Source organism: Mirounga leonina, unplaced genomic scaffold, assembly GCF_011800145.1.
Source record: "Mirounga leonina isolate KUSES-001 unplaced genomic scaffold, KU_Mleo_1.0 Mir_454, whole genome shotgun sequence".
NCBI classification, from domain to species: Eukaryota; Metazoa; Chordata; class Mammalia; order Carnivora; family Phocidae; genus Mirounga; species Mirounga leonina.
This window is the reverse complement of record NW_023270763.1, coordinates 4,023,018-4,046,605: the sequence shown is the minus strand read 5'-3', so window position 1 is coordinate 4,046,605 and position 23,588 is coordinate 4,023,018. Positions and strand designations below refer to the sequence as shown.

General features: G+C 55.0%; 2 long non-coding RNA genes across 3 annotated transcripts; both read right to left on the bottom strand.

Moving 5' to 3' along the window:
• Positions 1-3,057: 3,057 nt before the first annotated feature.
• Positions 3,058-13,289, bottom strand: LOC117999318. 2 transcript variants are annotated; one of them, XR_004676253.1, is made up of 3 exons: positions 12,584-13,289; positions 6,177-6,292; positions 3,058-3,554 (listed from the first exon to the last, which is right to left on the bottom strand). It is a non-coding gene; the product is annotated as an uncharacterized LOC117999318 (long non-coding RNA). The 2 variants fall into 2 exon arrangements; XR_004676254.1 differs by lacking the exon at positions 12,584-13,289 and adding an exon at positions 8,755-8,783.
• Positions 13,290-19,108: 5,819 nt separating this feature from the next.
• On the bottom strand, positions 19,109-22,924 carry LOC117999317. The gene is made up of 3 exons (XR_004676252.1): positions 22,353-22,924; positions 21,698-21,972; positions 19,109-20,646 (listed from the first exon to the last, which is right to left on the bottom strand). It is a non-coding gene; the product is annotated as an uncharacterized LOC117999317 (long non-coding RNA).
• Positions 22,925-23,588: the final 664 nt, after the last annotated feature.

The following is a 23,588-nucleotide window of genomic DNA, read 5'->3' as shown; positions in this document are numbered from 1 at the left end:
CCCCTGGCTGGTGGCAAGCCTCGGCCTGCTCGCATGGGCCACCACCCCACTCCTGCTCCGAAGGGCCTGCGCCCTTCAGGGCTCCCCCCGCCCCCCACCCGTGCTGCGAACCCTCAGGGGGACAGGCCTGTCTCTGGCCTCAGCTATATCTACCAAACGGAGGGGCCATCCACTGTTGCTGGAACCCGCGCAGAATCCATCTCGGTCAGCTGCGAGGAACAAGGGGTCTGCTCGGCCCCGGTTCAGCGAGGCCCGAGCACTGTTCTGATCAACTCCTGATGCTCGGGGCGGGGGCGCAGGGGGGTGGATAGTAACAAGCATGTCTCCCTAGCACAGCTTGCCCGCAAGGCGTCCACCGGGGCAGGCGGAGTGGCTTCCGAAAAGGCAAGTGTGATTGTGCCCCTTTCAGCTTAAACCTCCCCCGTGGCTCCCCAGTGCCCGGCGCCCAGTGTCAGGGTCCCTAATGGTCTGGCCTCTGTCCACCTGCCCTGCCTCCCCTCCGGTTCGCTCTCCTCCACTCACCCACACCCTCCACACAGGGCTGCAGCTTCCCCCGACCTGTGCAGATGGCCCTGAGCAACGTGGGTCTGAAGTGTGTGCATTTGGTAAATGTCTTTTCTCTTCCTTATGATTTATTTTTTAAAGATTTTATTTCTTTATGTGACAGAGAGAGAACACACGAGCAGGGGGGAGCGGGCCTGGGATCATGACCTGAGCCGAAGACAGACGCTTAACCGACCGAGCCACCCAGGCACCCCTCTTTTCTTTTTTTAAGCCTGCCAGGCACCCCCAGACAAAATATGTGTTAATGGACTGTTCATGCTGTTGGGCTTCCAGTCAACAGTAGGCTATTAGGAGTTATGTTTTTGGAGAGCCAGAAATTATATGCAGACTTTCAACTGCACAGTGGTCAGTGCCCCCAACCCCCATGTTGTTCAAGGGTCAGCTGTACTCGCCTCCTGCCAAAAGCCCTCACGCATCCTAAAGACCCAGTTCAAAAATAAAAATAGAGACCCTCCCTCGCCTTACCTGCTGCCCAGGCCTTTCTTGGCTCAATCCTCCCTGGCCTGTAGACCTTCCAGACTCCAGACTGCAGACCCCAACACTTCCATCAGCGGGCACGTGACCCCCCCCCAGAACCCGCACTCTGGCTGCTTCCCAGAGAGAACCTGGGGGTGGGGTCCTGGACACAACAGCCCCTGATGTCTGAAATGCTCCTGTGGGGGAGGGGCAATCTTTCACCACCTGCCTGGCTCTGGGGTCCTGAGCTGGTACAGTCAGTCCTCCACGCCCCCCCAGTGCATGCCCAGGACACTGGACAAGGGTCCAGGCATCAGTGGGGGTGCTCAGATTCAGATGGGGCCGAGGGCAGCTTTGTGGCATGAACAAGAGGTACATCTGCAGGGTAGTCCCTGGTGAACAAAGCAAGGTCCTCACTGGGCTGGGAACAGGAGTTGCGGGCCACGGATGCAGGCCATTTGTGGGTCTCCCTCAAGTGCAGCCCAAGTGCCTGTGTATGAGAACTGACTTCTGCAGGCCCCACCCTTGCCACATGGCCACGTGTCCCTTCAGAAAGCCCACCCGCCCTCCTCAGCCTGGGGGTCTTCTTCTAGGACTTCCATGTACAGTTGCACAGGTTGTACCCTACACAAGAGCTGCATGGGGATGAGAGCCAGCTCAAGTCCCCCTATACAAGCCCTGCACCCTCACCTGGGGGCTATGTCAGCCTGGAAGAAAAAGGACTTTTATTTTGGCCCAAAGTCACAGCCCCCAGCTAGGGCACTTTTCATCCACCCAGAGGAGCACAATTTTCTAATTCATGCAAAGGCTCTGAACAGGCCAGCAGGATGCTGTCCTCACCCTTCTTTCCCTAGGCCATTCCTGGACCCCTTCAGAAATACCCTCTTTCAGCCATGATACCATCAATGCATAAGAAAGAAAACCCCAGGGGCGCCTGGGTGGCTCAGTCGTTAAGCCTCTGCCTTCCGCTGAGGTCATGATCCCGGGGTCCTGGGATCAAGCCCTGCATCTGGCTCCCTGCTCAGCAGGAAGCCTGTTTCTCCCTCTCCCACTCCCACTGCTTGTGTTCCCTCTCTCACTGTCTCTTTCTGTCAAACAAATAAATAAAAAAAAAATTTTTTTTTTGAGAGAGAGAGAATGAGAGACAGAGAGCATGAGAGGGGGGAGGGTCAGAGGGAGAAGCAGACTCCCTGCCGAGCAGGGAGCCCGATGTGGGACTCGATCCCGGGACTCCAGGATCATGACCTGAGCCGAAGGCAGTCGCTTAACCAACTGAGCCACCCAGGCGCCCCTAAAAAATTTTTTTAAAAAAAGGAAAAGAAAACCCCAGGGGCACCTGGGTGGCTCAGATGGTTAACCGTCTGCCTTCAGCTCAGGTCATGATCTCCAAGTCCTGGATTCGAGCCCCACGTCAGGCTTCCAGCTCCGCAGGGAGTCTGCTTCTCCCTCTCCCGCTGCCTCTCCCCATGTTTGTTCTCTCTCTGTCTCTCTCTCTCTCAAATGAATAAATAAAATCTTAAAAAAAAAGAAAGAAAGAAAACCCTGACTCAGCTGGCCAAACAACAAAGCCATTAGTTAATGGCAAGAAATAAGAAGTCCCGAAGAGGGGAGTTTCCAGGGCTGGTTAATTATGGTAATAGCTGGGAAAGGACCCTGAAACTTCCCCCACTCCTCACTCTGCCATTCTTGAGTCAGCTTTGCCATCAGGCTGAGCCCCACAGAGTAAAAAAGTGGCTGCCAGGGCTCCAGACATCACATCATCTTCCTAACATTATCTAAACTAGGCTTTTGACAACTGAAGAACCCCTTCTCGGTATCATGTTTGTTTGGTTTTTTTTTTTTTGAAGATTTTGTTTATTTATTTGACAGAGAGAGACATAGCGAGAGAGGGAACACAAGCAGGGGGAGTGGGAGAGGGAGAAGCAGGCTTCCCCGCCGAGCAGGGAGCCCGATGTGGGGCTCGATCCCAGGACCCTGGGATCACGACCTGAGCTGAAGGCAGACGCTGAACGACTGAGCCACCCAGGCGCCCCTCAGTATCATGTTTTTAAACACCTAAGGCAAAATACATAAGATTACAAAGGAAATCAATTACATTAAAATTCTCAACATATTGTTTAAATGTGATATGCTAATATATGTGCTTCTTAATGATACACTAAATAATAATATCTGGTGGTGGATTTAAGAACTACCATGACTTGAGTCTAAATGATATTCTGAAATTTCCACAATAAATGTAACATGGGCTGAAGCCATCCGTGACACTGTTGGTGACCAAGGCCTAGGCCCTGGATGGTTTGTTGCTCACTTACATAAAGGAGGGAAATGCCAAACTCAGTGACAATCAGCACGTGATTATTTCACACCCAGGTTCACAGACTCCAGACTCCCCGATTCCAGCAGCTCTTCGTGGAGGGCTGTTTTTGTACATCGAAGAAACACTGGGGCGCCTGGCTGGTTGGGTTGGTAGAGCACGTGACTCTCAATCTCAGGGTCGTGAGTTCAAGCCCCAGGTTGGGCATGGAGCCTACCTAAAAAAAAGAGAGAGAGAGAGAGACACTTTCCCAACCCCTCCAGCATATCTTCCCTGACTTCTCTTGGCCAAACTTGCAAAACGCGCCCGTCTCTGAAACCATGCCCCCTAGAATGACCTTATGATCCAGCAATTTCTCCCTGGCTCTAAACCAATAAGTTGAAAGCAGGGACTTAGTATTTGTGTGGCCATGTTCACAGCAACGTGACTCCCACTAGCCAAAAGGTGGGAGCAACCCCAGGGTCCATCGATGGATGATGGACAAACAGAATGTGGTCCATCCATAAACAGAATATTATTCAGCCTTCAAAAGGAAGGAATACAACATGGACGAGCCTCCAGTTCACTGTGTGAAGTGGGCCAGACAACAAAGGACAAATACCAGAGAGGAATGAAGTCCCTGGAGGAGTCACATTCCTAGGGACGGGAGTTGAATGGTGGCTGAGCCTGACTCCACCACTTACCGCTGCGCCCAGTAAATGAGACAGGACCGTTCTGGGGGAAGACAGGAACACAGACCACTGGAGAGGACTAGGGAGCCCGGGCCATGTGGAAAGGGGGCAGTGCTGCCTCCCCCACGGGGCGGTGGGGGAATGTTCTGGAAAAGGGGATGCATCCACTGGAGCCAGCATAGGAGCCGGAGTTGAGGGGGCCAGCTGCAGTTAGATCTGGGGTGCAGGGGAGGGGAGACAGGGTTGCAGAGGCCAGACCTGCAGGCCTGTGCTCAGGGGTTTATCCTGAGGGCACTGGGGAGCCATGGGAGGCTTGAGCGGGAGTGTCCCCTGCAGGAACATGGTTGGGAGGAGCCAGCCTGGGGCTGAGGCTGGGGAAGGAAACACAGCCCGCCCGCAGCCCGTAGGAGGGAACTCTCCACAACAGGGGTAGAGGCCCGGATTCCGAGGGCCTCAAGGACCAGCAGAGCAAAACCCAGAAGATGTGCCCAGAAAGCAGTTTCTGTTCTGGGGACAGAACTGACACCATGAGAGGGGTTGGCAGTGGGGAGCATGAGCAGGGCCTCAAGCCTGCCCGGGTCATGGCCAGTGGTAACCTTGAACAGCTTCCCTCCTCCAGACCCAGCCCCCGGGACAGAGCGGGGCCCCTCTGTCCCTTCCTCTCCTGCTGTCCTGGGCCTCCAAGCTCCCTCTCACCCCACACCCCAGGGTCTGATGGAGGAGGAAGGCAGCTGATGGGAAGATGGGGGTGCAGAGGCTGGGAAGTGCCCACAGAGCCCACTTCCCTCCCCCAGCTCCCCCAGCCTGGTGGGGGCTCATGGGGGGAGCAGAGGGCAGCAGAGTCCCCAGCCCGGTGTCTGTTCTAGTCGTGGGGTTGTTGGTAGAAGCAACACAAGCAAAATCCCGGTAGAGGAGTGTCTTCGAGGACCACACAGCAGTTTTGGGGATGATGCTGGAGATTCTCACCACTCAGGAGGCCTGCTCAGGGGCGCCTCTGGGGTTCCTAGGGACAGATACCCCTCCCCGCCATCCTCTGTGCCATCAGCCCCTGGTTGAAAGGTCTCTGTCCGGCCTCAGCAGGGCCTCTGCAGGGACAGTGGTGTTCAGAGAGGTGTGCTGACTTGCCCGGGGAGGCCCAGCTAGGCAGGGCCAGGCCCCAGACCTGGGCTCCGGGAGGAGCTCTCACTCTCTTGCTCCCAGTGCCTGGGTTTCCCCTCCATTGCTGGGTGAGTGAGGCCACAGGGGCTCCCCTCCTGCTCCTTGTATGAGTTTCCTGGCGCTGCTGAAACAAAAGTACCACAAGCCATGTGGCTTAAGACAACAGGAATTTTCCTTATGGTTCTAGAGGCCAGAAGCCAGAAATCGGACTGCGCTCACTCCGGATGCTCTAGAGGAGGATCCTTCCCGCTTCTTCCCGCCTCTGGTGGCCACAAACCGTCCTGGGCTTGTGGCCGCGTGGCTCCATCTCTCCCCTGTCCTCACGTGGCCTCCATCCTCATGTCCCTCTGTGCCCAAATCCCCCTCTCCTTTCCCCTACAAAGACACCGCCATCCGTGGGATTTAGGGCTGCCCATAATCCAGGACCTCGTGTGAGATCCCTAACTAGCAACATCTGCAAAGACCTTATTTCCAAATGAGGTCACATTCTGAGGTTCCAGGTGGATACAAATCTTGGGGGGCAGCCACAGTTCAACCCCATAGAGCCCAGATGGGGGCCTTGCCCAGCTCAGGCCCTCCTTCCCCTCTGCAGCCCCTGGGAACCCCGGGCATCATTTCTGTCATTTGTGAGCTCCCCGAGGCAAGGACCCAGCTGTTGTGGTGGCCACTGGGTCCCCTTGTCCCATCTAGGGTCTGGATTAGTAAATTCCCCGTGAGTGTGCCGTCACGCAATCAACACAGATGACTCTTGCAGACAAGAAAGAGCCCTTGCGGGGGGAAGCCTGGGTGGCTCAGTCGTTAAGCGTCTGCCTTCGGCTCAGGTCATGGTCCCAGGGTCCTGGGATCGAGCCCCACGTCGGGCTCCCTGCTCAGCGGGAAGCCTGCTTCTCCCTCTCCCACCCTCCCTGCTTGTGTTCCCTCTCTCGCTGTCTCTCTCTCTCTGTCAAATAAATAAATAAAATCTTAAAAAAAAAAAAGAGAAAGAGCCCTTGACATGTGACCCCATTTACCTGAAGTTCAAGAACAGTCACAGCTAGTCTGGGGTGACAGCAAGCAGAGGTGCTAACGTGGTGGGGCTCCCGGGGCCTCGGGGGCTGGAAATGTTCTGTACCAGCCACAGATGTAACTTGAATTGTTCCAGCAGCCACATTAAAAAAGAAAAATTAAGTGAAATCAGTGTTTAATAATATACTTTATTTCACCCATTAATATGCCTCAAATATGATCATTTCAACATATAACCAATATAAAAATTATTGAGAAATTTTAGGTTCCTTCGCCCCCCCCCCCCCGAACGAAGCCATCCAGCTCCCCTCCCCTCGGCCCGAGTGCTCCCCACCACAGGGGCCGGAGTCCTGGCCTAGACACACGTCTCAGCACACACGGAGTAGTAAAGAAGGTCTGTGTACTTCAGGCACTGGAGGCCTCGGTTAAAAAAAAAAAAAGGCTAACTAAAACCAAAAGAAAACATTCTTCTTGAGTGACTGAGTCCCAGAGCCAAGGCAGGGCCTCAGCACCTCCCTTTCTCAAAGGCGCAGGGTGATGGGGACCAGAAGCCCTGCACGCTAGGGGGGCGCGGGGTGGGGGCGAAGCAGCCCTCGCCTGGAAACCAGACAGGAGGCTGGGATTCCGTCGGTCCATCCATCCGTCCGCCCGACGTGGCTCTTATCTCTTGCTGCAGGAGGCAGCCCATTGTCTGGGGAGGAAGCTAAGAGGATAGGAGACCTCCGGGCGCCCCCCTCCCTGCTCTGCCCTTTCCAGGCCAGTGGCGGCCTAAGCCCTGGTCCTGGAACCACATTCCCTCCCCCCACCAACTCTACCTGCAGGTGTGCTGGGGGGGGGGGGCGGATAGGGCATCTTGTTAAAGCGAAAGGAAGTGTGTTGGTTATAAATTGCATACGTGCCATGAGTTCTCAAAATAAAGCAAGAAACAGAAGAGACCCCTTCCTCTTCTCTTTGCCCCCTTCTCCTTTCCTTTCCCTTCTGGAACAACTGAGTCCTAAAGCCATTCGCCGGGGCCGTTAGCTGGGGCAGAGCAAGGTGGGCATCCACACATGGCAGGGGCAATGTGCTCTGAGCAGGGGTCGGGGCCCAGAGGCCGGCAGGTGGAGAGTGCCTCCCTGGGGGGTGCGCAGGAGTGGGGCCTCAGTGGAGGGGGAGAGCATCTCCAGGCAGCGGAGGTGAGGGGTGTCCCAGCCCACGTGGGGTGAGGGGGCAGTGGAGGCAGGGTGGCTGAGCAGGGGAGGGGGACCTCTGCAAGGCGGGGTGCATCTGGGGGCTGAGCAAAGAAACAGGCACATTAGGATAACGGCAGCCAGGTTCTCCCTGGCAGAGAAGGTGAGCTATGAACACAGAAAGGGAGGAAAGCGCAGTGAACCCCGAGGTGCATCAGTGTGAACTCAGGAACCGCAGTATCGATCAACAGGCACAGGAATTGCTGTGTGTGAGTGCGCTCTACGTGCATGAACACACACACATTTCCCAGCTCATCCCCAGAGGGCCTGGAAGCAGCCACACCTCGTGCCTACATCCCTATTCTCTGCAACAGGGACCGGGGGCCCCTGGGAGAAATATCTGATCGCGGATGGGACATCTTGTGTGCAAACCAGTGAGGACCTATATTCCCCAAAGACGTACAAGGGGGTCAGCAAGCACATGGAAAGATGCCCCCTATCATCAGCTATCGGGAACTGCCAATCAAAACCACAGTGAGACTCCACCCACGATCACACCCACTAGGGTGACCGTGGTAACAAAATAAGAAGGGAAATAAGTATTGCCGAGGACGTGGGGAGCTTGCGGCCTCCTAGGCTGCTGGGGGGAAGGTAAAATGGCGCAGACATTGCAGACCAGCCGGGCGGCAGAATGACCACGGGACCCAGCAACATCACTCCTAGCTATGCGCGTGGAGGCGCTGAAAACAGGTGTGCAAACAAAAACTCACACACAGATGGTCATAGCAGCGCTGATATTCACAACGGCCAAGAGGTGGAAACAATCCAAGGGTGGATCACAGGAGGAAAGGACAAACAAAATGGGGCGTATGCACACACTGGAATAGTATTCAGCCATAAAGAGGGATGAAGTCCTGATCGGGGCTACGGTGTGGACGGACCGTGGGAACATCATGCCCGGTGAAAGAAGCCACGCACGCAAGGCCACCTATTGTAGGATTCCATTCGAACGACATCTCCAGAATAAATCCGCAGAGACAGAAAGCTGATGAGCGGTTTCCAGGGACAGAGGGTTAGTGGGGAGCAGGGAGTGACTGCATAACAGGCGTGGGGCTCCTTTTGGGGTGATGAGAATGGTCTGGAACCAGAGAGAAGTGCTGTCTGCACAACACTGGGAATGCGCTAAATGCCACTGAGTTGTGTGCACTTTGGGTTAACTTTATGCAACGGGAATTTCTCTCAATTAAAAAAAAAAGGATGCAGGGATGGTACTCGAATAAACACGGAAACTGTGAATACACACAACATGGTGGGGGAGTCTCAACAGAATGAGGCTGAGGAAAGAAGTCAGACCAAAAAAGTGTGTGTGGTTAAATAAGGGGCGCCTGGGTGGCTCAGTAGGTTAAGCACCTACCTACGGCTCAGGTCATGAGTTCAGGGTCCTGGGATCAAGCCCCACATCGAGCCCCACATCGGGCTCCCTGCTCAGCGGGGAGTCTGCTTTCCCTGTGTGCTCTCTCTGAAATAAATAAAATCTTTAAAAATAATAATAAAATTGCTTTAAAATTTTAGAAAATGTCACCTGATCTGTAGCGACAGAGAGCAGATCAGCAGTCACCTGAGGACGCGGGTGGGGTGGGGAGGGATGGATTACAAAGGCACACCGGGGGGCGCCTGGGTGGCTCAGTCCTTAAGCATCTGCCTTCCGCTCAGGTCATGATCCCAGTCCTGGGATCCAGCCCCGCATCGGGCTCCCTGCTCGGCGGGAAGCCTGCTTCTCCCTCTCCCACTCCCCCTGCTTGTGTTCCCTCTCTCACTGTGTCTCTGTCAAAATAAATAAATAAAATCTTTTAAAAAACAAACAAACAGGGGCGCCTGGGTGGCTCAGTTGGTTAAGCGACTGCCTTCGGCTCAGGTCATGATCCTGGAGTCCCGGGATCGAGTCCCGCATCGGGCTCCCTGCTCAGCAGGGAGTCTGCTTCTCCCTCTGACCCTCCTCCCTCTCATGCTCTCTGTCTCTCATTCTCTCTCTTGCAAATAAATAAAAATCTTAAAAAAACAAACAAACAAACAAAGGCACACCGGAAAACGTTAGGAGTGATGAATATGTTTGTTACCCTAACTGTATGGATGGCTTCCGAGGTGTATGCATGTCAAAACATGTCAAATCCTATACTTCAAATATGTGCGGTTGATTGCATGTCAATCAGACCTCAATAAAGCTGTAAAAAAATTCTTAAAAAGTGCGACATGTCAAAAGGACACAGGTGCCACACAGAAGGCATGCCCAAATCTGAGACAATTTTAGCATCCAAAAAAAATTATAATAACGGATTACAACCCACTGAATACAATAGGAAAATGTGATTCTATAGAGATATAAATACACACATAAATTGAAAGTTTGAGAAGGAATGTAGTATCTTTTTTTTTTTTAAAGATTTTATTTATTTATTTGAGAGAGAGAGAACACATGAGAGGGGATAGGGTCAGAGGATGAAGCAGACTCCCTGCCGAGCAGGGAGCCCGACGCGGGACTCGATCCAGGGACTCCAGGATCATGACCTGAGCCGAAGGCAGTCGCCCAACCGACTGAGCCACCCAGGCGCCCGAAGGAATGTAGTATCTTATAAAATAGCACATCCCCAAAAGATTGATTATTCACCAAGAAAAGAAGAGCAACTTTCTCTAGAGAAGACCTGGCAGACACTCCTTTAATCGAATCATCAGAATGAGCAATATCAGGAGGGGACAAGCTGAGAACACAGCATCACCTCTGTGATATTCCCACCAAAGAGGCAAAGTCGGAAAGAAAACAAGAAAGTCAGATAAACCCAAAGCACTCCTGGACTGTAACTGCTCTGTAGCCTTTTCAAGTGTCAAGGTCATGAAAGGCAAGGATGGGTTGAAGAAGGGGTCCAGATGCGAGCCAACTAAAGAGACTGACAGCTGAAAGTGACAGACACATGGCTTGGATTTATGTGTTTGGGGGTTTTTTTTGCTATAAAGGACATTTTGGGGATATATTTGAAATGGGTCTGAGGATTAGCGGACAGTCATGTGTCCTTACATAGTAACATAGTAACATATTAACTTCCTGGCTTGGGTGACTTTAATATGACTACTTACACAGAAGAACAAACCTGGGAATATAAGGGGAGAGGGGGCATCAGGTTGGCAACTGATTCTCCAATTGTTTCAAGAAAGAAAAAAATCATTTTGTATTATACTTAAAACTTTGTGTGCTTGTTTCAAAAATTTTCTTAAAGATTTTGTTTTATTTATTTATTTGAGAGAGAGCACAAGAGGGGGGAGGGTCAGAGGGAGAAGCAGACTCCACGATGAGCAGGTACCCCCAATGCTGGACTTGATCCTGGGACTCCAGGATCATGACCTGAGCCGAAGGCAGACGCTTAACCAATTGAGCCACCCAGGCGCCCACTTGCTTCAAAATTTAAAAAGAAATTTAAAAAGATGTTTTGGGTCGCAGAGGCTCTTTGGGAAACCGTGGCAGGAAGGTTTGGATTCCTACGTTTGGGAGGGAGAATGGAAAGGCCCCAATGAGCAGCCAGGGAGGTGCGGACAGCAGGAGGCTTCTGCCAGGGCCACTGACTGGTTGGGAGACAGGTAAAGGGAAGCCCTGGCCACTGAGGACACAGGTGAAAGACTCACACCTGGAGATATGCCACATGCATCAAGCTTGACCCCCAGGAGTCCTGGCCAGTGTCCCTCGCACCTGCCCACCCTCTCCCTGAGCTTCATAAGTGCCATCCACGGGGCACCTGGGCGGCTTAGTCGGTTGAGCTGCTGACTCTTGGTTTCGGCTCAGGTCATGATCTCCGGGGTCCAGCTCCGTGCTCAGCCGGGAGTCTGCTTTTGGATTCTCTCTCCCTCTCCCTGCCCGCACCGAACAGGTCCACCCTACTCTAAGGATGTTTTGTGGACTTTGGCCCCTTCACAGGGTCTTCATGGTACCCAAAGACACTCCACGTCTAGTCTCTACTGTGTGCCCGGCACTAGGTAGGTCTCATCTAATCCTCACAGCTGTTATTATCCCATTTCACAGGTGAGGAAAGAAAAGCTCAAGGAGGCCAAACTTGCCTGGGAGGGGGAGGTGGGAACAAAGTCTGCCCAGGCTCTCTAAATACCACTGCCAAATTTTCTTACTGAAATTCCCTCCTCCAACCCGCAGACTGGGTGCTTGCCTGGGGACACCCTTCTCTCAGCCTGACCACCCCTCCCTGGTTTAGCTGATGGTCTCAGGTGTATTTGGGGAGAAAGTGGAGGAGCGTGGGGCACGGATGATTACACTACCCACACGCTTCTCCTCTTTTTCCCCACTCCTCATTATTAGTAATGGGCTACCCTTGACTGCTGTGTGACTTGGGACAGATTACCTACCCTCTCTGAGCCTCAGTTTGCTCATCTGTAAGAGCTTCATAATCAAATAACTAATGTCCACCCACCATCCACCTCCAGCACTCCTGGCAGGAAGGGGAAATGGAGGAGTTGGGGGTAACTTGGGGGGTCAGTCCCAGGGAGCTAATAGAGCCCCGGGGGCGGGGTCTAGGTAGGGAGACACTGACGGGGACCCCAAGGCCTCAGTCCGTGCATTTGGTTCTCACAACAACCACGACCGCAGCTACTATTACAACCGCCACGTCGGGGAGGCCGTGACTCAGCCGCGCCGCCGGGTCGGGGCCGGGAGGAGCAGGTCCCCAGGTCCGGCGGTGTCTGAGCGCCTGGAGGCCGGAGGCGCGGGGGGAGGGGGGCTCCGCATTGTGCGGTTGAGGGGGCGTGGCCTCGCGGAGGGGGACCAATCCGGGGAGGCCCCGGCTCTGGGAAGCCAATGGGGCGGTTGTGGGCGGGGAGAGGGTGAGGGCGCCGCACTGGGGCCCGGGGGGCCGGGGGGCCTGGAACCAAGCCGCGGGGATCCGAGTGAGCAGGGGTCCCGGCCGCGACCGGAGAAGCCTGCAAATTGTGGGCTCGGCTGGGAAGGGGGCAACCCCTGCTCCGCGGTGCTTCCGGCACCCCCCGCGTCCCGGGCCCGGCGCCCTGCGGGACCCCCTGCCGCGAGCCCCCGCCCCCGCTTCCTGCCGGCTGGGCCCGCCGAGGGCGCCGCGGGGGGCGAGGGGGGCGTGGAGGCTCCGGGCCCGGAGCCCGACTGGCTTCCTGCAGGGCGGGGTTTCCCCAATCTCCAAGGGAGGCACCTTCCCCCAAGTCGCGCGTTCCACCCTCCACACCTCTGCCGCTGCGCTGCTCCCCCGCCTCCCGCGCCGGCCGGCCCCCCGGCCGGTCCTCGGACTGCCTGGACGACTTCCTTGTCAGGTAGTCCTTCCCCATCCGCCGTGCTCTCCTCTCCGGGGCTCCTGCCCAGCACCCAACCCTTCCCTCCTTTTGGCTGGTTTGCTTTCCACGTTTCACTCTTCCCGTCAACTCCTGAGCCTGGGGGTCACCCCGGTTCCTCCTCCCTGCCCCCCTCCCCTCCAGCCGGACGACCGTCAGTGCTCCAGGGGTGCGCATGTGACCGAAATTGCCCAATCAGGAACAACCTCAGGGCTGTCGCTTAGCCTGCTGGCTCAGGACAGAGCTGTCTGCCCCAGGTCAGTGTGGCCTGTGGTTATGCCACCCGATCCTGTAGCCGGCATTTGGCCACCTTGTAGACAGAGCTGGCCTATGGAAAACACAAAGCCAAGAAAGGCACAGAAAAATTGAGCCAGAACCCTGATCATACCATACCTGAAGTCTCATTATCTCTGGACAGTTACGGAAGCCAAAATTCATTGCTCTAGGCAAGATTCAATGGTGTTTTCCATTTTTTGCAACGTGAAGGTATTCATTGACAATGTTTGCACCATTCTCACATCAATCCTGGGAAGATACTCTCATTATATAGCTGGGGAAACTGAGCTCAGAGGAGCTAATTTCCTCAGTTTACTCAGCAAGGCAGTGGCAAAATTGGGACCAGAATCCTGACTCTATCGGATGCTGTACTGATTAGACCAGGATGGGTAAATACACAACGTACAGCCTATTTTTACTTTTGCACTCATGACAGACATTACCAATCAACTGCCAAACTATTTCCTGCTGAATCCACAAAAAGTCTCTTGACTCTCCCATTATCTTTTTTTTTTTTTTAAGATTTTATTTATTTGACGGGGCAAAAAGAGGAGGGAGAAGCAGACTCCTCGCTCAGCCGAGGACCCTATGCAGGACTCAGTCCCAGGACCCTGGGATCAGGACCTGAGCAGAAGACAGACGCTCAACCAACTAAGCCACCCAGGCGCCTGACTCTCCCATTATCTTGAGAGACCAGACCTTGTTTCCCAGCTCCTGACCACCAAGAGCTTATCAGATCTCCCCCACTGGCTCAGTTCATTTGAATTGAATGCATTCAGTGGAATCAAGGGCAAAGGGGATTCCGAAAGTCTCAAATCTGGGGGCCTCTGCAGAACGGCAGCCCCCCCCCTCCCCCGCCTTGCCCTTTGCCCAACTGGGAACATAGAGGCACAGAGAGGGGCTAAGTTTTCCTGGAATCACACAGTACCTGAGGGCCGAGCTGGGGACTGTCACTGTTCCAGGTGCTTCTGAACCCAGTGTTAATTACTACCTTTCTGAGGTCCCTGAGACAGTTGGTCCAGAACAGGGCAACAGTAGGGGTGGAGATGAAGTGAAGTGGGGATCTTGGGTCCATCTTGGAGGTAAAATCAGTCTTGGAGGGTGGAGACTGTTGGAGCAGGAAGATGTGGTCCAAGTTCCTTGGCTAAGGAGGCTGAGGCCAGAAAGGATGAGAGGTATTCCCGCCTTTGCCATGTGTCACGGCCTGGACAAGCACCCACGTCTCCTGTGTCAGGAAAAGTCACCCAAAACCAGGAAATAAGGCCCAGAGAGGGACTGCCTTGTGTAACGTGTGCACCTACAGATGACTTAACTCTCTAGGAAACTTCCGTTTGCCTTGCTATTTATTTTTAAGGGCTCAGACTTGATGAAGTTATAGACTACCCTGTGGATTTGTGTCTGATAGAAAAGATAACACCAAAAGTTGCTGTTTTGGTTTTTGTTTTAAGATTTTATTTATTTGAGAGAGAGAGCACAAGCTGGGGGGCAGAGGAAGAGGGAGAAGCAGACTCTGCTGAGCAGGGAGCCCAACGTGGGGCTCGATCCCAGGGCCCTGAGATCATGACCTGAGCGGAAGGCAGACGCTTAACCGACTAAGCCACCCAGGCGTCCCCTATGCTGTACTTTTCATCTCTGTGACTTACTTATAACTGAAAGTTTGTATCTCTTAATCCCTTCACCTATTTTCACCCATTGCGCCCCTCCACCTCCCCTCTGGTAATCACCAGTTTGTTCTCTGTATTTAGGAGTCTATTTGTTTTCTTGTTTGTTCATGTGTTTGTTTTCTAAATTCCACATGTAAGTGAAATTATATGCTATTTGTCGTTCAAAGGTTACTCTTGATTGCCCCAAAGGACATTAGTCAGGTTTTGTTTTATTTTTTATTGAATTTAGGAATCTTACCCCAGCATTTTTTATTTTTTTATTTTTTTTTTTAAATATTTTATTTATTTATTTGACAGACAGAGACACAGTGAGAGAGGGAACACAAGCAGGGGGAGCAGGAGAGGGAGAAGCAGACTTCCCGCCGAGCAGGGAGCCCAATGCGGGGCTCGGTCCCAGGACCCCGGGATCATGACCTGAGCCGAAGGCAGACGCTTAACAACTGAGCCACCCAGGTGCCCCTCCCAGCATTTTAAAACTAATTATATAAATGCCAATTTCTCAGGAGGGTGGGAAAGAGGGAAAAATATAGTTCCTCAAATGCTCTTTGCATCAGTTGACCATCTTGGTGCTACCTCATTAATTAATGAGTTGAATTACATCTTTGACAAATGCTCCTTGTCTAACTGTATGAGAGTCATGATTTTAGCTTTTTCTTTTTTAAGATTTTTTTTAGTGTAATCTACACTGCCAACATGGGGCTCATACTCGCAACCCCAATATCAAGAGTCCCATGCTCTACCGAGTGAACGAGCCAGATGTCCCAACTTCAGCTTTTTGGAAATGATACTTTGACACCTATCTCCCAGCCCAGGGCCCTTCCTCCTTGATCAGGTCTGGACTGGAAGGGGATCAAGACCTGGGTCTCGGGGTGCCTGGGTGGCTCAGGCGTTAAGCATCTGCCTTCGGCTCAGGTCATGATCCCAGGGTCCTGGGATCGAGCCCCGCATCAGGCTCCCTGCTCAGCAGGAAGCCTGCTTCTCCCTCTCCCACTCCCCCTGCTTGTATTCCCTCTCTGGCTGTGTCTCTCTCTGTCAAATAAATAAATAAAATCTTAAAAAAAAAAAAAAATGACCTGGGCCTCTCTGGATATTCCCCCCTCCCGCCTACTGCTCCCAGGTCAGAGTCACCGCCCAGCCCATTCTGACCCATGGAACTTGGAGGTCCAGCTGCCATTAGCTGGCAGGTTCAGGCTGAGGCCCCCAGTTTCGTCTCAGGGGCCATGGGGAGCTATGTTATTTGGGAGAAAACAGGCAGGTCCATTGTATCCTCAAGGGCCCAGCACAGCCCATGGTGGCCTCCATATTTGTCAGTGTCCCTGAAACCACTCTGGGACAAAGCGTGGCCAGTCCCAAGCTGGGCAGTGCTACCTAGGCAGTCACAGCCCCACACACCTGCCAAACGCCACCCTCTTACCCACCTGAGTGACCGACTTCACTTGGGACCAGTTCTACTTCCCAGTCTAGAATGCCCTCTCCGCTCTCCTCCAAATTCTACCCACTTTTAAAGCCTGGCTTAACCCTCCCTGCTCTGAGAAGCACCCCATCCAGTTCTCTGTCCTCTAACCCAGCCAGGACATGGTCCTCAGGCCCCTGCTCTGGACCCGCAACTCGGAGGGATGCTGGGGTCCCTGGGCCTCAGGCTAGGACAGATAAGGCTAGTTCAGTTGTACTTTGACCACATAAATATATAATGACTGGCGGTTATTAAACCTGTATTGACTCATTATGCGTTTTTTGAACGCAGTATTTTTTTTTTTTTTTCTTTTTTGTGCGTAAAGGGCTTCTAAATAGGTTTGAGGCAAAGTCTTCCGGAGAGGCCCCTACTCCTGACTCCTGTACGGGTCCAGCCCCGCCCAGCTTGGCGAAGCAGGCGCGTCTCTAGCGCCACCTGGTGGCCGTCAGGAGCCCTGCAGCCCCATCCGGAGGTAGAGATGGCGCAGGGTCCCTGAGCGCTGCGCAGTTTTGGGTGGGGTCCCCTCCTCTCCCGCGCCTAGGAGGAAGCAAGCTGTGTCTTTTGTCTTGGTAGTCGTGGACAGCTTCCCTACGGAGGCACGTTGGAGCTGGGCCATGCAGACAGTTATTCGCATTCCCAGTCGAGCTGCCCCTGGGTGCAAGGGCCAGGGTGGCTCTTGCGGTGAATTAGGTGAATTAGGTGGGCAGCGCGCAGCTTGCCGCTGACTCCAGCAAGCCGCATTCTGGGGGTCCTTATACCCATTGTATTCATTGGAAAACAGAGGCTCGGTTCTTAGAATATTGGTGCCGCTGCCCTGGTCCACTCAAGCCTGCCCCGGCCCGGGTGTATATGGGGACGTTGCACGTGCGCGCGCGCGTGCACACGCGCGCACACACGCACGCCCAGTGTGCCACCGGGGAATTTATGATCATCCTTGAAAGCCTGTTTATTGAACAATTCCCTTTATTTAGAGGAAGGGAGTTAGTCCCCGAGAGAGCCTGACCCGGCTGAGCCAGCAGGGAGTTCAGACCGGGCCACCTCTGTCCACCCAGACCCCTTCCAAAGGCCTGGGTCCCGGAACTAGAAACAGCCAGCCCCCACCCCACGCCAGTTCCTTCCAGTTGGCCCCACCGCCAGCCGAGGCCAAGCTCAGGGATGGAGGTGCCAGGAGGGTGGGAGAAATGTCCGTCCTCCTGCCCCCACCCCAGGTCGGGTTTCCAGCTCCCTACTTCTTCCCTAAATCCTCAGGCCACTTCCCACCACCAGCCCCGCCCGGGGATGGGGCCGGAGGCAGCCCGGAGCCGGTGGGCGGAGGACTCCGGAGCGGTTGTGCTCCGCGGCCCGCGGGAGCTTGGGGGTGGGGCCTCTGCGCGGGCAACGCCCCTCCCCAGCCCCTTTGGAGCTTCCCTCCCAGCCGCCCCCAGCTCCCGGGAATTCCGCTGAGTCACTTCGAGGCTTCAGCGGCAGCCCCGGAGGGGACAGTGTCACTCGATTCCCTAGGCAGCGGTCCTGCGCGCACCTGAAGACCCGGCCGGAGTCTTGTCTAAAGGCCTCATCGTTGCCACGAGGCCAACCCTACCTCGTCCCCTGCCGTTCTCCCCCATCCACCCTAGTGGCCACGCAGGCTCCTGCCTCAGGGCCTTTGCACTAGCTTGTGCCCTCTGACTGGCTCGCTCCTCCCTGGGCACCTGTAGCCTGCACATCCTTCCCACGGTCACTGCCAAGGCATCTGCTCCCGCGGGAATGTGTCAGAGAAGAGCAAGGGGGCAGCTGCCCGCCTGACCCGCAGATGTTCGGGTGGGCAGTTAGATCGGAAAAGAGGCAAACTGCAAACCGGGGCGCCACGTGCGGCGCGTGGTGCAGGTGGACAGGTGTGTGCGCCCGGTCTGCGTGACCGTGACTGTATACGAGGCTGCCCGTTTGCAGCGCGGGCACAGGCGCGCTGAGCTGGCATCCCGCGAATTCCCCGCCAGCCCCGATGCCGGTCTCGCAGCCATTGTCTCCGGGCTCCAAGCCCACCCTTCACTGCGAGGCTCCGGCTGGGGGCTGCAAACTACGATTCCCAGAATCCCTGGTCGCCCCCGGAATTCCTGCTAGGTTCGGCCAATAGGAGGCGCCGGGACTCTTAACCTTTTGGGTGCCGGGGATCTTGCGGTCGCCTTTAGCATCTAAGGGCGGCAGAGGGACCCCTTCTCAGAATCATGCTTTTTCAAAAATGTTGAAGCCCTTAAGTTGTGTTTTTATTGCATCCTGCCTTTTTAAAACTGTGGTAAAATAGCATAACATGTCCCATCTTAAACAATTGTAACTGGGGAGTTTGGTCGTAAGTATTCACCCTGTTGTGAAACAGCACTCCAGAACGTTCTCTTTTTGCAAATCTGAAACTCTGTATCCTTTAAATTCTCCTTTCCCCTAACCCCCCTGGTAATCACCCTTGTACTTTCTGTTTCCGAGTAACTTGAGATATGCCATGCCAGCGTAATTCGTACAGTATTTGTCCTTTAGTGGCTGGCTTACTCCTCAAGGCCCATCCACGTCCTAGCACTTGTCACAATCCCCTTCCCTTTAAAAGTGGAGTTATGGGGCGCCTGGGTGGCTCGGGTCGGTTAAGCGTCTGCCTTCGGCTCAGGTCATGATCCTGGGGTCCCGGGATCGAGTCCCGCATCGGGCTCCCTGCTCAGCAGGGAGTCTGCCCTCCCTCTCCCTCTGCCTGCCACGCCCCCTGCTTGTGCTCTCTGCCTCTCTCTGTCAAATACGTAAATAAAATTTTTTTTAAAAAGTGGAATTATATCTCATTGCATGTACCTGTTGTTTATCCATTCGTCATGGACAGACACTTGGTCAGAATGATGCACTTTTTTTTAAATGATTTATTTATTTATTTTAGAGAGAGTGAGAGCACAAGTGGGAGAGGCAGAGGGAGAGAGAGTCTCAAGCAGATTCCCCGCTGAGCATAGAGCCCGACTCCACTCCAGGACCCTGAGATCACGACCTGAGCCAAAACCAAGAGTCAGAGGCTTAACCGACTGTGCCCCGCCCCCCAGGCGCCCCCGGAGTGATGCTTTTAAATTCATAAAATAAAATGCATAGAATTACAAAGGAAACTTTGTGATTACAGCTGTCAGCAAGTTGAAAGTACAAATGTGTGGCCCGGTAACCGATACATGCGTTTCTTTATTCATGCACTAAATAACATCTCCCAAGCCTAGAAATTCTAGACTGTGGGGGCTCCGGTCGGGTCTCTATCCACCAGATCTTGCGTTTTCCCATTATATCGTCCAAGCGATGCTGTAGGGGAGCCCAGCTACTTCAGTCCTAAGAACACCGTGATCAGGCTCCATCAAAAACTCCTGCAGGTTGGTACTTTGCAGGAATAGCTCCATCTCTGTGTCATCTCTGTGTCCCACCTGGCCTCTGATGCTTAAGAGTCTCCACTCAGCCTCTGCCATTCGGGGTTCCATCAGCCCCCTGAGATCAGGAGGCCATGCCAGTGGAATACCACCCCCTGCTGCCCGCCCACAGGGGGTACCTGCACAGGGATGAGGACACTGCCCCTCCAAAGGTGTGCAGGTTACCTATAAGTCACTCCCGTGGGCCTCTTCCTACCACTTATCCCGGGAAAGTTCTGGCCTATCTGCCTCACTGAGTATAGGCCACGGATGGGTTGGTTGAAACTTCAGTCTACAAGCCTGGCAAACTGTTGGAGGCCCTTCCAGCCGCACCAGCTGACCCCTTACACTCTGACTCTCTGGCCGCCGTTCATACCCATAAACCCAGCCCCACCCCATGCTGTGTCGTAGTCCACCCTGTTGGGCCTCACACCCCAGAGCCCTTCTCCACCCAGAGCCCCTACCTTCCTATTGATGGAAATTAGCAACATCTGGGGACACCTGCTGGGCCCCTCAGTCGGTTAAGATCCGCCTCAGGCTCAGGTCATGATCCCAGGGTGCTGGGATCAAGCCTCACGTCCCGCTCCTTGCTCAGCGGGGAGCCTGCTTCTCCCTCTGCTGCTCCCCCTGCTTGTTCTCTCTCTCTCTGACAAATAAATAAAATCTTAAAAAAAAAAAAAAAAGGAAATTAGCAACATTTGTCTTTCATTTGGAGTATAAGCTATTTTCTCCAGGGTCAACCTTGACTTCAGAGCGCCTGGGGCAGGCTAAAATCTGATCTTCATTCCAAGGTGGTGGTGGGGGAGTCTGCAAGAGACGAGGGGGTTACGGGGTCTTCAGCAGGGAAGGTTAGATTCTTCAACCAGCCCCAGAAGCTGTAGCGCGCGGACTCTGAGCTCCAAGTGCATTCACCCAGATGTTCAGACTCAGAGTGCCCAGCCCCTCAGTGCAATCGTGTGCATGAGAGAGGGGGTGCCTGTGTGCCCTCTAGGCCTCAGATGTCTCCTCTAAAAAAGGAGGAGAGAAATGTCTCCCCCAGTAGGGTCTCTGGGAGACTGCAGCCAGACCTCTTGGTGGGTAGGTGATGGCTGGGTCCTGGGGCTGCTAAGGACGCTCCTCTTGCTTGATGCTTTCCCACGGCCTCCTCTTGTCCAGCAAGGCCTGGGGTGAGTCAGAGCCTGAGGAGGTGAGGGAGGGTTGAAAATGAGGTGCTATGGGGGGGGATACCTATGGTGGGCTGGGTCGCATGGGGAGAATCCCGTCACTCCCTGACGCTTGGACACACAGAGCCACCTAGCCCGGGAGGAGAATGTCCCCGCTAGAGGGCACCCGAGAGGTGTGTCTTCCAGCCAGTCCTGCCTCAGTCCTGCCCCAAGGCCCTGTCAGCGCCCCCGCCTTCCTCACTCCTAGGCCTCCCCTTCACTTGAGCTTCAAACCCTCTACCAAGGGCTCTGTTGTCCCCTGGCCACACAATCTCTCTCTCTGTCAGGCTCTCTTGCTCACACTCCCGTCAGACCCTGCCCTTCTCAGCGGGGTCACCTTGGCCTAGTCATGTAAACTTGCTGCCTTTGGGGATCTCCATCCCCCAGGAGGGTCATGGGAGGCTTTCACCAGAGAGCCCAGATGCAGTGCCCACGTATGGGAGTTCAAATGTAGTGGGAGGAAAAGCAGGCTACAGTCCTTTTGCTTTCTCTTTTCTCTTCCCTCTCCCTTCCCGGATGCCCTTTCTTAACCCCTCCTCCCTTCCTCCCTACACCCTCCTCCCTTCCTTCCTGCTGACCTGGGTTGCCCACAGCCCTCTGAGGCTCTCTGGGCTCTGTGTCCCCAACACGGCTGACCAACTGGCTGGCACCCACCATCCCTGTGTGTCCTTGCCACCCACAGAGGCTTCCTAAAGATCCAGCCACCTGGAATCCAAGGCCAGATGACCTGCCGGCCTGTGTCCTGCTGGGACGCTGGCCCTGAGCCTCACCTAGAGTGACCCTGGCCATGGGGACAGGACAGTCAGGACAGGACGGGACAGGCAGGGCATGGGGTTGGCTGGCCCCATTTGTCAGAAACACAAGCCTTCCCAGCCAGGCCAGCCTAGGCCATTGGCCTAATGGAGCTGTGGGCTAAAGACCTTCCCACCCTGGCCCCCCACCCTAGCAAGTCCTCCCTTCTCCCAGGGGGCGCTGAGGAAAAGGGGAAGCCCCATACAGACCCCTTTGTCGAGCACCTACAACATACCTCGGGCTCATACTCAGCACTTTGCATACATCACTGCATATAATTCTCAATAAACTTTCCCCAAAGGGATTATTGATTGCCCCATTGTACCGAAGAAGTAACTGAGGGTCAGAGAGGCTGACCACGATGTCCGATTCCACGCCATTGTGCTTTTTTCCCCCTTTCATTGTGAAAAGTTTGTGCAGTATTTCAAATACACGGAAAAGGACAGAGAGGACAACAACGTACTCCCAGACCTGGTCATCATCTTTCCGTGTTTCCTTCAGCTTTGTTTTCTGAAAGAAATATAGGAGATCAGAATCAGTGGACACTCACCTTTCCATGGATCTCCCTGCGCCCCCTCCCACCTCTACAACTGAAGCTGTAACAATGACTCCCTCCCATGTTCCTATGGCCTGTGTACCTTTGTGGACAATCCTAAACAATGTATGGGAGTGTCCTGTGTGTGCATTCCTTTTTTTTTTTTTTTTAACAATTCTGGATTGGGGTATAATTTCCCTATAGTCGAGGTCACCAACTTGACTGTGCAGCCAAAGGGCCACCACCCTGGATGGCTCAGGGAGCACGTCCATTCCAGGAAGGCTTCTGTCCCTGCCTCCCAGCCACTCGGGACCTGCCCCCACCTTTGGACCGCCACCATCCTGACTGCCCTCACCTCGAGTTAGCTTTGCCTGTACATGGAGCCGGAAGCAGACAGCTCGAGGGGTGCCCCTGGGGTTCATGCACCGCCAGCCACTGTAGCGCGGGCGAGCTGGTCCTTCCTTTGCACTGCATTCCGTCCCATACCCGTGACCGATCCCTGCTCCAGGGACGCCGGCAGGGTGGTTTCGCCCGGAGGCTCTCACACTGCACAGATGGCCCCTGGCTGAGATTTATCTGGGCGGCAGCCCGGGCCGCCCTCGCCGGCGCCGACCCGCAGCTCCGGGATGAAAGCGCCAGCCGGGGACGCCCCCTGGCCAAGCCCCCAGCCGCTGAGCCGAAGCGTTTCGAAAGGCCCAGGCCGCACCTCGGGCCCCCTCCCCGGGCCCCTCGGAAAACGGGAAGTTCGGGGAGGAAGCTGCCGCGCGCAGCCCGGCGGCCCGCGGGCCGGATGACTAAGTTTGGCTGCGCGACCTGCGGCCGCTTGCCTTTTATGGCGGCCCCGTGGGCAGCGGACGTGGCCGGGCCCGGCGGAGACCGCGGGCAGCGCCTGGGGGGGGAGCCGCGCGGGGGCCGCCCGCGCCCCGCAGCTGGCCTGGCCCAGCCCTCCCCCGAACTTAGGCGGCGGGAAACTGAGGCCGGGAGAGGGGCGGAGCCCTGCCCAGGTCACATCGCACGGCGGGTGGAGCCAGATGACACCCGAGGGCCCTGCTCCCCGGCCCAGGGCCAGGACGGGGATGACTCACCCTTGGGGGGGGGGGTTGCTGCGCTGCATTTATTGAGCACCCACTGTTTGTCTCGGCATCCACTGCCTCTCAGCCTCAACGCAGCCCTGTGGGCTCCCCGCGGAGGGGCCAGGGGGTGCGGGCGGGAAGCACCCGCGCCCCCAGCCCCCAGCGGGTTCCGGCTCTAACCCCGCGCCGGGCCGGCTGGGTGCTGTACTTGACATTTGCACAAACTCCGGAGAGGGAAAGCAGATGGGGAAACTGAGGCAGGGCGCCCCAAAGTCACACACTAGCCAAGTGACAAGTATGCCTGGGAGGGAGTGCCCAATCTCTAGAGGTATTAAAATGCACTCCACAGTCCCCACGAAGTATGATTCGTAAGCATACTCGCGGAGCTGAGTTAAGGTGTGACCCTCGGACACGCTGGTGGTTCCTGATGTTCCCAGATGCCCAGCCCCGCGCTCCCCGGACCCGCTTGGCTGTGGGCCTCAGACTGTTCAAACACAGAGTGGGGACAAAGTGCACGG